This window comes from Trichechus manatus, unplaced genomic scaffold (genome assembly GCF_000243295.1).
Source record: "Trichechus manatus latirostris isolate Lorelei unplaced genomic scaffold, TriManLat1.0 scaffold00041, whole genome shotgun sequence".
NCBI classification, from domain to species: domain Eukaryota; kingdom Metazoa; phylum Chordata; class Mammalia; order Sirenia; family Trichechidae; genus Trichechus; species Trichechus manatus.
The window spans coordinates 17,850,742-17,862,869 of record NW_004443977.1 but is presented as its reverse complement, the minus strand read 5'-3'; the positions used below and the strand labels follow the sequence as shown (position 1 = coordinate 17,862,869).

Here is a 12,128-nt window from a genome sequence, read left to right as displayed (position 1 = left end):
CCAAAGCAAAAAAAAAAAGTACAACTTGCAAATATAGCATCTTTAACAATGTTTTATTATTTCTTTCTATTGATAAACATTCAAGAACAGCATTTTCATCAAATGAAAGTAAACAACAAAATCAGCTATCCCCACACTTTCTAATCCAAAGAGCCTAAATGTAATTATTACAGATCAACAGCAATCACTGAATTTATTGGGCAACTATTAACTTGGCACTTTCCCTGAAGTATAAAAAGAATGCTTTGAACAGATATAACCCTTACAGAACTAGGTTTACATCATAAATGTTGGGGGTAGAAAGTACACAACATGACAGATTCATGATTTAAGGTGAGAGAACGATCCACTGCTCTATGTGGCACAAAGGAATTTGGCTGAGGTGGCCATACAACTTTTATTTCATAGCTGGGTTTTTAGAAGGAAGAAGTTTGTACGTATTTAAGTGGCTCACAACCTGCTGGGGAATCTCTGCCAAAACACACTGAGCAAGTGCTTCTTTCGGAGCATTCTGGAACTGTCTGAAAGGCACACACTGAACAATATCTCTGATGGCTGCCTCACCTGACAGGGACTGGACACTTCCACGATCACCATCCAGAAACTCCACGGCACTAAAGTCAGCACCTCCAACTCCAATAATGGGTGGTCTTGGGCAGCTTGGCAGCATTAACTTATCGCTTTCATCAAGGTCTGTGATCACACCATCAGTAATGATCAAGAGCACAAAATATTGAGAAGCTGTCTGCTGTTGAGTGGCTGCAGCAGCAAACCTGGCCACATGATTTATGATTGGAGAAAAATTAGTTGGTCTGTAGAATTTTATCTGAGGAAGTCAGGTCTGATATGCCTCTACAATACCTTGGATTCCATTGCAGTAGGGATTGGATGGATTAAAGTTCTTTGGAAATTCATGTGATACCTGCCACTGAGAAGGTATCTGAGCACCAAAACCAAAAGCTGGAACATCTTATCAGCATCATAATCTTGAATGACCAGTTCCACAGACCAGACAGCAGTCACATACTCATTAACACCATTTGGGCTGATGTAATGAAGGGAATCAGGAGACCCTGGATCACCATTGGAGCCAGTGAAGTCCACTCACAAATAAAATTCAGCCGACATCCTCCCATGATATAGTCAAGGAATGTGCATTCCACTGTAATCTCACACTGTTTCACACTGACAACACCTGAATTTTTGTAGCTTTTCTTCTTTTGCCTCTTTTTCTCATTTATGCATTCAAATTCAACAGGTGAGCTTCTGGAGGTTTCTTTCAGTTTTGTCATGGTACTATGAAATGTACCATTGAGATCATGTGACCCATCATTGTCATAATCACTCTACCGTAATGGTTTTGTCCATATCTCCATAGCACGGGGAGTTAAGAGAGATTTTAAGATACCTCGAAACAGGATTCAAGTTGTTTTTAATAACCTCTGTTTGATGAACCATTAGACAGTTTTCACCAGAAGTCTGTGGAATTCCAGATATGGGTCTGACTTTCCAAATAGATCTTTATTATCCAGTTTTCTTGCTTCCATTTCAAACAACACCACTCTGTTACCGTTTATTTCTTCAGTTCAAATCATAATGGTACCTTTTTCTGCAGGTCTGCTATTTTTAAGCACCAGTGGTCGAGTTAGCGTCTTATTGGAAACCATCTATCCCAGGTTAAATTCAAACTCTCCTAAGAAGTCGTCATCACTTAGCTCAATAGTTTTGTTGTCAATGTCATAAATCCCAAATTTCAATTTCTGAACCTCTTCAAAGTAGTAATCAGTAAAAAATTTGGATTCAAATTTGAGACTCAAGTAATTCTCAATCCTCTCTGTGTGTTCAACATCATACCATTGTTGACCACTTGTATTAAAAAATAACACATGTAAAAGGTCTGACTTTGACCTTACATCTGTATCCGGAAGACTGTCACAGGAAATATTCAGCTCCACCTTCTTGAAGCATTGGGCAGCCATCTCTGGAGAGGTCCAGGTCCCAAGGGTGGAGACTGGACCAGAGTGGAGGTGAGGGAGGCAGCGTCAGTAGGGTTGCTGGGGATGCCCAGGATTCTTCTCTCTGTATTCAATTATTCAAAATGAAAACTGAAATTTTCCATAAATACTTAAAAAATAAACACATTTTTGTCCCTGAGGTTTGGCATATTGTAGGTATGCAATCAATAATAGCTATTTTTACTTTGACCATCATTATTATTTCCATTGGCTAGGAAATTTACAAACTAGAGCAATGATTGTTTCCAAGAACTCCTCATCCCTTAATCTAATAAGGCAATATTAAAGGCCAACATGTCCCTGTGCCCTTTTTAAATTCTGTATTCACAATTTTTTGTTTGTACATGGTAAATGTGAAAGAATATTTTCCCACTGGGCTTTAATTTTCTGAAAAGGAGTTCATATCTACTCCAAAGGTTGTTAACTAGCATCCAGGGCATCAGGAGTTCCTTGTGAATCCTGAAACTGAATGGAATTTTGACTGTTCATATGCACATTACCCTGAGGATAGTGATTGTGTTATTGATGTTCAGACCATTGTGATCCACAGGGTTTTCGTGGTTGATTTTCATGGGGTAGTGTCCATGTTATAAGTAATTCAGACTTTTGAGATTCAGAGGAACTGATTTTCAGAAGTAGATTGCCCGGCTTTCCTTCCTAGTCCATCTTAGTCTGAATGCTCTGCTGAGACATATTTAGCATCATAGCAGCAAGCATATCTCCACTGACAGATAAGTGGAGGAGCTTGTGGGACACTGGCCTGCAATTAAACCTGGCTCTCCCACATGGAAGGGAGAATACTACCACTGAACCACCACTGCCCCACATAATGTGCATCAGTCTCATTAAATTCTAAGATGTGACATAGGAAAGGTTTAGAAAAGATAGATGCAAAAGACTTCCTCACCACAAATACTTCCTGATTGTTTGTGACCTGACCTTGAATTTTCTCAAAGTGCCAAGTGGTAAGATTTTTCTTTGTTATTGTGTCTTGACCTTTGCCCAGTGCTGTGTCTACTTTGAGGTGGGTTTAAGGAGGGAGAAAAAATTGTCAACAAACTTTCCTTTTGTCCTGGTCAGCTGTTGGTGGGGGAAAACTTCCCAGACTGAAACAGATTTTATCATCTTTGGAGACCTCCTGCTACTTCACGGCCTCTTCTTGATCCAACCCTGTCGTCACTAACGATGAAGTCCTCACATTATGTTTATATCTTTCCCTTTGCCTTTAGCTCTAATGCTTGTTGATGGCATTTGTATATGATCTAGATGTCCAAAAACAATACCAGTCATGGCCATTTGTTCTTTCATACTTATATGATTTCATTTCTGTCATCTAAATCACATCACCAGGCCTAGATTGTGCTTTGGTTTGGTCAAGAAGTAGTGTTTTTAGATCGTGCCAGACATTCTCCAGGCTTTATGTATTTACATAAAGTATTAATACCGCAGAGTATCCTGTTTTGACCCATCTTCTTCCAGAGAATTTACCCACATTGCCAGACAAACTGTTCCCTGTAGACTGGATTGGTTCTTCATGAGACTGGAGCTAGGGAGCAGAGTTAGAGAAGTCTGAGAGCCAAAGGAATGAACTGAGTCCATGGAGAAACATCAAGGATCAACATCGCAGACCACTTTCAAATAGAGAGTCCTTTGAGACAGTAGCAGGATTTGGATCAAAATGACAAGTCTGAGTGTTATAAGCCAGGAGAGGTGACAGTTAAATGGAAGCAGGTGGGGAATGAGCCTTAATGAGCAATAGGGTGGGATAAGTGGCTATGGGCACGATAGAAAGCATTTTCAGTTCTTCCCAATAATCTCTGCATTATTACATGAAACCTGGTGGTGAAAGGTTAAGCACACTGCTGCTAACCCAAAGGTTGTCAGTTCGAACACACTCAGAGGTGCCTCAGAAAAGGTCAGGTGATATCCTTCTGAAAGGTCATAGCCTAGAAAATTCTATGGAGTACATTTCTACTTTAAAATAGATGGAGCTGTCATGAGTTGGAATCAGCTGGATGGTAACTGGTCAACTGGTTTACTGGAATCTCAACTCTAGATATAATCATTGTTAACAATCTGGTGTCTATTCTTTTTATAGAATTTTTTCTATGCATCTACTAAAGTAAAATTACATACGCATATGAACTTATATTTTATTTTAGGAATGACATCATGTCATAATATTGTTTTATAATTAGGACTGAATGTTGAAAATAATAATGGAAGTTTATTTTATACTGTTTCCTTTTCATGTTTCTTTTAATGGAAACAAAATATTAAAAGAGGCTAAGAAATGAAATCTAAAGGCCTAACTGTAGAATAATCCAAATAAAAATCATACCTCTGCAAAATATTAAGGGAGGAAGGCATTTGGGTATCAAGGATGATAATAGATTTTTTTTGATTAATAAAAATTTTAAATTGTGCCAGACTCCATTTTAAGCCATTTATAGGAGTTAGCTCACTTTATCAGCATTCAGGAAATCTAAAACTCAGAAAGCACATAGACATTTAGAACCATTTGAGAGTGTTGCAGGGAGGGAGGTTTGTGTGCAAAGCAGCTAGTTAATGTCACAGAGTATAAGAAAGAGCCAGTGATGGTCAGCAGTACACACAGCACTTCGGAGAGATACTGCCAGTTTGTTTTTAAGGCCAGGCAGCATACATCATATGTACAGGTATGACCTATTCAGTAATAAACACATACTAAATGGCAATAGCTTACATATTTGCCATTTAATTCATATTGATCATAAAACAGAGCTTTTTTAAAATTTTCATTCTTACTGTAATGTTTTATTTACAGGAGTGTGAATATACTTTTATAAACTTTATTATTATTATGATATTTTAAAAGAAATCACTTTAAAAACTGCAATGATACATAAAATACACTGGAATTTTATTTACAAATTATTCTCTTTGAGAATTTAAAATATTGACTAGAACTAATAACTTTGCCAATATGAACCTCTTACACACTGTAAAACCGTTTAAAGTCTAGTATTTATTCTAGCATCCACTCATTTTGTTTCTACATTTGGTATCTGCCATTTCAGTAAAATGGAGATTGAAATTGTGTTAATACTTTTGCTTCCCTCAGAGTATGTGAAATGCTCCAAATTAACCCAGAAATTGACTCATTCTATTTCCTGGAAAGTCTGGCTGGTATTTTTGTGGAGACTCTTTAGTGAAATAGAGACAACAGAGCTTTTGAGATAAACAAAATAGAAAAAATGTAAGAGAAGAAAACTGAGAGATGGAGAAAGAACAGAAAAAAAAAAAAAATAGGTATTCTCTAAATGAGAGCTGTGAGAAATCAGATGAAGGAAAACAGCCAAAAATCTACTTTATACACAGGGTGAGAGCTTCCCCTTAGAAACTGAAATTATGAATAGGTATCTCCTGTTCTGAGAACTTGAAGTTCCCAAGTGGTGCAAAGGGTAATGTGTTTGGCTACTAACCCAACAGCTGGAGGTTCAGATCCACCCAGAGGCATGTCCGTAACCTATGGAGCACACTTGTACTCTGACACACATGGGTCGCCAAGAGTTGGAACCGACTGGACACAAACTAGTTTAATCTTTTTTATCCTGAGAACCACTGGTTGTTTAGTGAAGAGTCAGTACAAATTCAATATGAGTGTGTCTTTTATCACATTTTTTGTTGAGTGTAGAATGGAGTCCAAGGCCAGATTAATGCACGTTAGTGTGCTAAGCACTGATAAACTGTGGTGCCCCCTCCTCTGTTTACTCATTCAATCAGGATATGTGAGTTAATATATACATACATACATACCTACATATACATGCATACATGTTAACTATCCACTATGTAACTTCAATTTAATGTGACTATAAATGTGTCCTGCTTGCTTGGCATCTATAGGTCTTTGCTTTCGACAGCTGGTGCCCCTGTTTTGGTAATGCCGTAAGCACTTTCTTACCTTGCTTACTGGGTAATCTGACACTGCTGGAATTGGTGCAAGTTGAATGATGAGTGTGTCTGTTACCAAATTATTTTAAAATTCTGCATTTCCACATTTCATGCATCTTTTATACTAAAAATATTTAGAAGCCATTTCAAAACAAGAAATAATAAATATTGTTGTTCATTGCCATTGAATCGATTCCCACTCATGACAACCGTGGGTTTTCAAGGCTGTGGAGTTTTGGAAACAGATCATCAGGACTTTCTTTTAAGACGTTGCTTGGTGGATATGAACTGCCAACCTTCTGGTTAGTAGTCTAGCGCTTAACCATTTGCACCACCAAGGGAACCTGCCAAAATGCAGCCACTTCTTATAATCTTTGATTTAAAAAAAAAAGTTTGTAAAGTCTTTATTGAATGTGAAATCACACAATCTATTTTTCTTACCTCCTTAAGCCTCTGTTTTATCCTACATTTTAAATAATTCCCAGATTTACTTTCCTTTAGAAGGATGTTCATAGGAATAACTAGATATGGAAAATTAGTCAATGGTAAAGAACTGCCATGTCGAGGCCAGTGCTGTGTAACAGACAGTCTCATCAACTTCACTCCATCAGTACAGTTTCAAAGGCTCTGAAATGTATGAAACCATCTACATCTACTTTCCTTCCCAGCAAAATACACCTGGATATTTTTTGTCTTCTTTGACTGAAGGTCACAATTTCTCTCTCCTATCTTTTCAAAGTAGTCTTGGTACTCTTCCTCCAAGGCATTTCAATGATAGATTTGAGGCATACTGTATAATTTGCATATTCGTCACTTAGTCTGCATGCTGTGCATAATTCTCTCAGTCATTTTAAATAACCGACTTGACTGAGTATGCATTTTTATGTCTTTATGAATATGCATGATCCACATTTTCCAGCAATGCCTTTCCCTGTAATTTACACAAGGAGGGGTTTTTGGCTTCTTTTATGCATGTATCACTAAGTTTATGCCCAGTAGTCTCTCTTCTGATTAAAAAGAAGGGAGGATTTGTATATTTTATCACTGAGGAAGGTATCAGGTCTCTTTTTTCTTTTTTTAGTAAAGCAAAAAGAAAACTTTTATTCTGTGTATAGTCAAAGAAGCAAAAGTGAGAAATCAACAAGCATGCTGTTAGAGCCATGTCTGCCTGAGTCCAAGGAAATATTACAGAGTAAGCAAAAGTGGGAAAAAGGACAAGCATGCAGCTACAACCATATCTGCCCAAGTCCAAGAAAATATTACAGAATAGGCAAGAATGGAAAATGGACAAGAATGTTGCTAGAGCCATGTCTGCCCCAGTCCAAGGAATCATACAGAATCATCAATATATATTAACATGACAAATGGGCAAAACCATTGAAAGCGTCACCTTTTCACAGATTGGCTAGAAACTGTGTTCCTACATTTTGAATTGTCTTTCTTAACAATCATTGGTACAGGTTTCAGTAATGACAGTCTAGAGGGTCTTCATTTGTCCAACAAATCTTACTATTCACTAAATGCTAACAGAAAAAAGATAAGAGTGGAAAGTATGTGAGTCTTTTGTGCTGTTTTATTAGCTTATGTGGAAGGTTCCCTAAAAGATGTTTTCCAAGATTGTCTTAGCTATTGTCTTTATACCTCAGGGCCCAGTTGATGTGTCCTGGTGAGTCCAGCTCCAGCTGGGTCACATTTTTGGACAAGGAATAATAGCTCCGATATTATCTACTAAATCATTCCCTCCTTTTGATTGGAGATTGGAGGTAACACATCAATGATCGATACCTGGACTTAGTCAAGCTCCTAGATGGTGGCCATGCAGGCTCATGAAACTCGCAGTGCTGGTTTTCCACAGGATATCAACTGGTTCTTCACCAAAATCTTAAGTAAGAACGGCGTTCTCATCAATTGCATTGTGGAAGTGAGCAGACTCAATGTACATCAACATTTTAGCCCGAGGCCTTCTTTTGCCTTTTAAGTGCATAAGACAATAGAAAATAAATTTTATTATGCCTAACACTACCAGGATGCAAACTACGAATATTACTATCCTTTGCAGTAGTGATCTAGCCCATGTACTTATTTCTGATGGTAACCAATCAAATAAATCTGGTATTTGTAAGGATGTTACAGTGCGTAACCAAGTAGCTTGCTATCTAATTCTATGTATTCTGTTCTACTTCTCCTGTGTTATTTATCCAAATGCAACAAAAGCCATTTGCTATAGCACAGATTACACTTTCTTAGACTAATAAAAAATGTAAAGCTATTCTGTTATCTCATGTCACATTGGCTTATGAGGCCAGAGGTTGCTGTTATGTTTTCATTCCATTAGCAACTCTGTCTGTTATTTGTCCCACAGTGACTGATAACTTTCTTAAAGATTTCTCCAATTCAACTATACCATAAGTAGGAATTAAAGCTACCAATCATACCCTGAGTGCTGGACCAATGAGTTTTATTCTAACTTTCATTTTACAATGTGTAACAATTTAACAGTAACTTTCCAGTATTTACTGGGATGGTTACTATGAATATCTAAAGATAACCCTTAAATTCCCAAAGCACATTGCCCACGCATTCACCAGAAATCTAAACAAGAGATTGTCCACATAAATTCACTATCAGTTGGAAAGGGACCATCTAAACTAGTGTAGTTGGATCTACCACATAAAAAAATTATATCCATAAGGAGCACACAAAGTTTGTCTAGAGACAACAGAAAATACAGAAAAATTTACATGTGACAAACAAGTTTCCATTAGGGAATTCATGATTAGCAAGATAATACAGGATGGACCTCTTCTATTGGAGATCTTCAGTTAATCTCTTTAAAACATACTAAGTGTTCTTCCTGAGTGCAGGCTGCCCCTCTTTGGTTTGTCTATTAACAGTCATGGGTCACTTTCTCATAAGCAGAAGTGGAGCCTAAGACAAAATGGAGTCTGAGCCATGAGGTCGATCTCTTCTGAGAACCTGGTTTCTTTAAGATATGTAAATTTCTACATAGTAAGAGGGTGAGAGTTTAATTATAAACATTGACAGATATTTCATAAGACACTATCTTGAAGACTGCTTAAACTGATTACTGGTTTACCTTAAACATAACTCTCAGTCTAATCTTTGGAGTCAGTTTGCCACAACAGACTGAATTCTTCAAAAAAGCAAAATGCCCAGAGCAAAACGGCCTTACTAGTTTATCTGGGCCATTGTTTGACTCAAAAATGGCTTCAGGAACCAGTTTTTTCCTCAAAGCTCGAGATTCAAAAGGACTCCCAAAGGCAGTAGCATGTGTGGGTTACTCTAACCTCCATAAGCCAGAAATCTGGATTCCAGGAGAATTAGAACTCTTTCATGGTTCCCTCCTTTGGATCATGATCTTGCTATAGAATCTTTGATCATAAATGCTCAATAAATGATAATTGAGCACCATCTAGTTTTTAAGATCCAAGGCACCGTACAGCAAACTAGGAGATAGAATAGAAACACTAACAATAATATTAGGCCAAGTGTCTGAAATAATGAAACCGTAACCCTAAGGTCTTTGAACCAAGGCAATAAATCTTTTGAGGTGTTTATTTATGCATAAGCAGCATCAGTAACTGCTTTTCATGTGCCTCAGCAACAACTACATTCTGCAAAACCTCGAATTGCATATTAATATAAATACGGCAACATTCATCCATTAAGACACAAAACTATTCCTTGAGAGACTAATAGGAAATTTAATACTGTTCTATTTTGTAAAATCATAGCTGGAACTTCAGATACTTCTTTGGTTATGATATTTACAACTTTGCTAAGTTTACCAACAGGAACTTTTAATTCAAGAGTTAAAATATCCAAACCCATTAGTTAGATAATTTAAGAGAAAGGAAAATGATTTCTTATATCCATAAAGTAGGACCTTAAAGCATCAACAATATCCCCACATAAAACTCACAGTATCCTTCAGCTTACTCAGTCTTATGTAGTTAATTTCTATTCCATGTGATTCTGGATCAGCAGAAGTCTGTGAACTTATTAGCTTCTGTAAACCCATTAAGAGTTCTGTAAATTTTATTCAGTCTAGTCACAGTCTTTTTCGCAAGTCCAATATAGTCCATCTTTTCGTTGAAATATTTTGGTCAAACATTTTCAGCTAATCAGCAAAGTAAAAACTCATCTGCAGGTGACAAAACTTAATATGGCCATAATTTAACAATACTCTTAATTGTGGAAGACATGATAGAAATTAATTACTAGCATAACATAAAGGCCAAATAAAATCAGTTAAAAACACTTAAGATAAAAAAATTTCTAAATATAATCATTAACCTTATTTTCAAAGAGCTTCAGATATAATATATAATAATCTTGAGACATAATACCATATAGTCAGGATATACCAAGAATATACCAAGATTATCAAGTCTGTAAATATCTGAATAGTAATAAAAAAAGTCATAGGTAAACTATGTTAATTCCCCAATCAAGCCATTGGCTTTGATAAGGTTGTGACCAGGTTAGCAGTTAATAAAATTATGACATAATAGTATGCAATTTATTGTCTAATATTAGGCAAAAAATAAGAGGAAACACTAATATATAAATTTTAACCCAAATTGAATCAGGCAATTCTCTTGATTCTGACAACAAGTTCTATGTGATTGATAACATATTAAATAAATCCTTTTAGCACTTTTCTTTTATAAGAAAATTTTTATGGCTTTCCAAAAAGTTTCAAGGTTGTCAGCAGTTTATTAGAGGTCACCGAGATATAATACTTAAGTTATTTAACCAAAGATCTTAAAAGTAAAAAACTTAACTTTTTTTTTTTTTTTTCCTAAAGCCATGCAGCTTGGTTTTTGACTCAGGAATCTTACTCTAATGAGAGGTCAAACCTTTGTCTTCGAGGCAGATTACACAAATAAATTAACTCTTCAACTCAGAAATCAAAGAAAATTTTGTTATTTTAACAGCGAGAAACCTAATTCTTTGTTTTACATGCTATGTAAAATTAAAGCTCCTAAAATCTCATAAATTAAACCATTAAACTTCAGTCAGACAAGTAAAACTTTTGACCATATCAAATAATTTTTTTTAATAAACCTTTTAAATGTTTTCTTTGTTGCGTATCTCTTATACTGCATCTCTTTAAAACGGCAAAAATCAACACACTCATTTGCAGTCTTAAATATATATATTCTTTCTCTTGTGACATTAAAAAGCAAAAATATATAAATTTAAATTATGACAAATATCTATTTACTCAATTTAATTAATAAGTTACCTAAAAGATCTTGAAAATTATTTCAAGCCGGTATGCTATAAAACAACTGTAGTTGAAATAAAGTCTGTTTAAACATTCTAAATTTTCATTCAACTTTTACTATTTCCAATATTTTCCCAATCTAATTTTAGCCTTTAAAGATTTTATCAACTGGCTTTGGAAATCACAAAGTCTCTGCTCAGTTGATCAATTCATTGATATGGATATAATCTTAGGTCTCTGGCTAGGGTTGGAAATATTTTCCCAGGCCATTTCAGATGTGTCTCATTGTGATTTCTATTTTTTTGCTTTTTAGAGTTCTCCTACAATAGAGAGAATTTGTTAACAGTTCTCTTATGATTGGGATCAACTAAATTTCTGATAACTATAGCAAAGTGGCAATTTTTGTTATCTTTTGTTTTAAAAGGGTCTCACCCTAGTTGGAAGGGGTGTTTCAAAAGCTTTCCTGGAGCTATATGACCTCAGAGAGCTGAGGAGGCCTGATCTTGTCCCTCCCTCCCTATTTTTGACTCATGTTAGAAGAAAAGGTTTGGTCATTCTGATTCATTTACATATGTTTAAATTAACCAAAGCATTTTGAAAGGCAAAAGATAACTAATTTCTTTCCCTTTTACTATTCTCTTGGTAAGCAGTTTTGCTTTCTCTTTATTTATCCAGTAAATACCAAAAGTCTTAGCAATTTTTTTCTAGGCTTATCCTATGCCTCCTTTTTCATACCCTGGAATTGATAGTTTTATTTTAAGACAAAATTATTCTTTTTCCTTAAATAAAACACACTTCATATAATATCTACTTTGAAAGTTTTCGCTTTTAAGATTGACATATACAGAACATAAAGATCTTAGTGTAGTTTTCAAATAGACCAATTTATATCAAAGTTTCTCTAAGTAGATGTTAAAAACCTA

At 35.7% G+C, this 12,128-nt stretch overlaps 1 pseudogene; it reads right to left on the bottom strand.

Moving 5' to 3' along the window:
* Nucleotides 1-397: 397 nt before the first annotated feature.
* Nucleotides 398-1,979, bottom strand: LOC101359100 (copine-3 pseudogene; annotated as a pseudogene).
* Between the last annotated feature and the right edge of the window lie 10,149 nt (nt 1,980-12,128).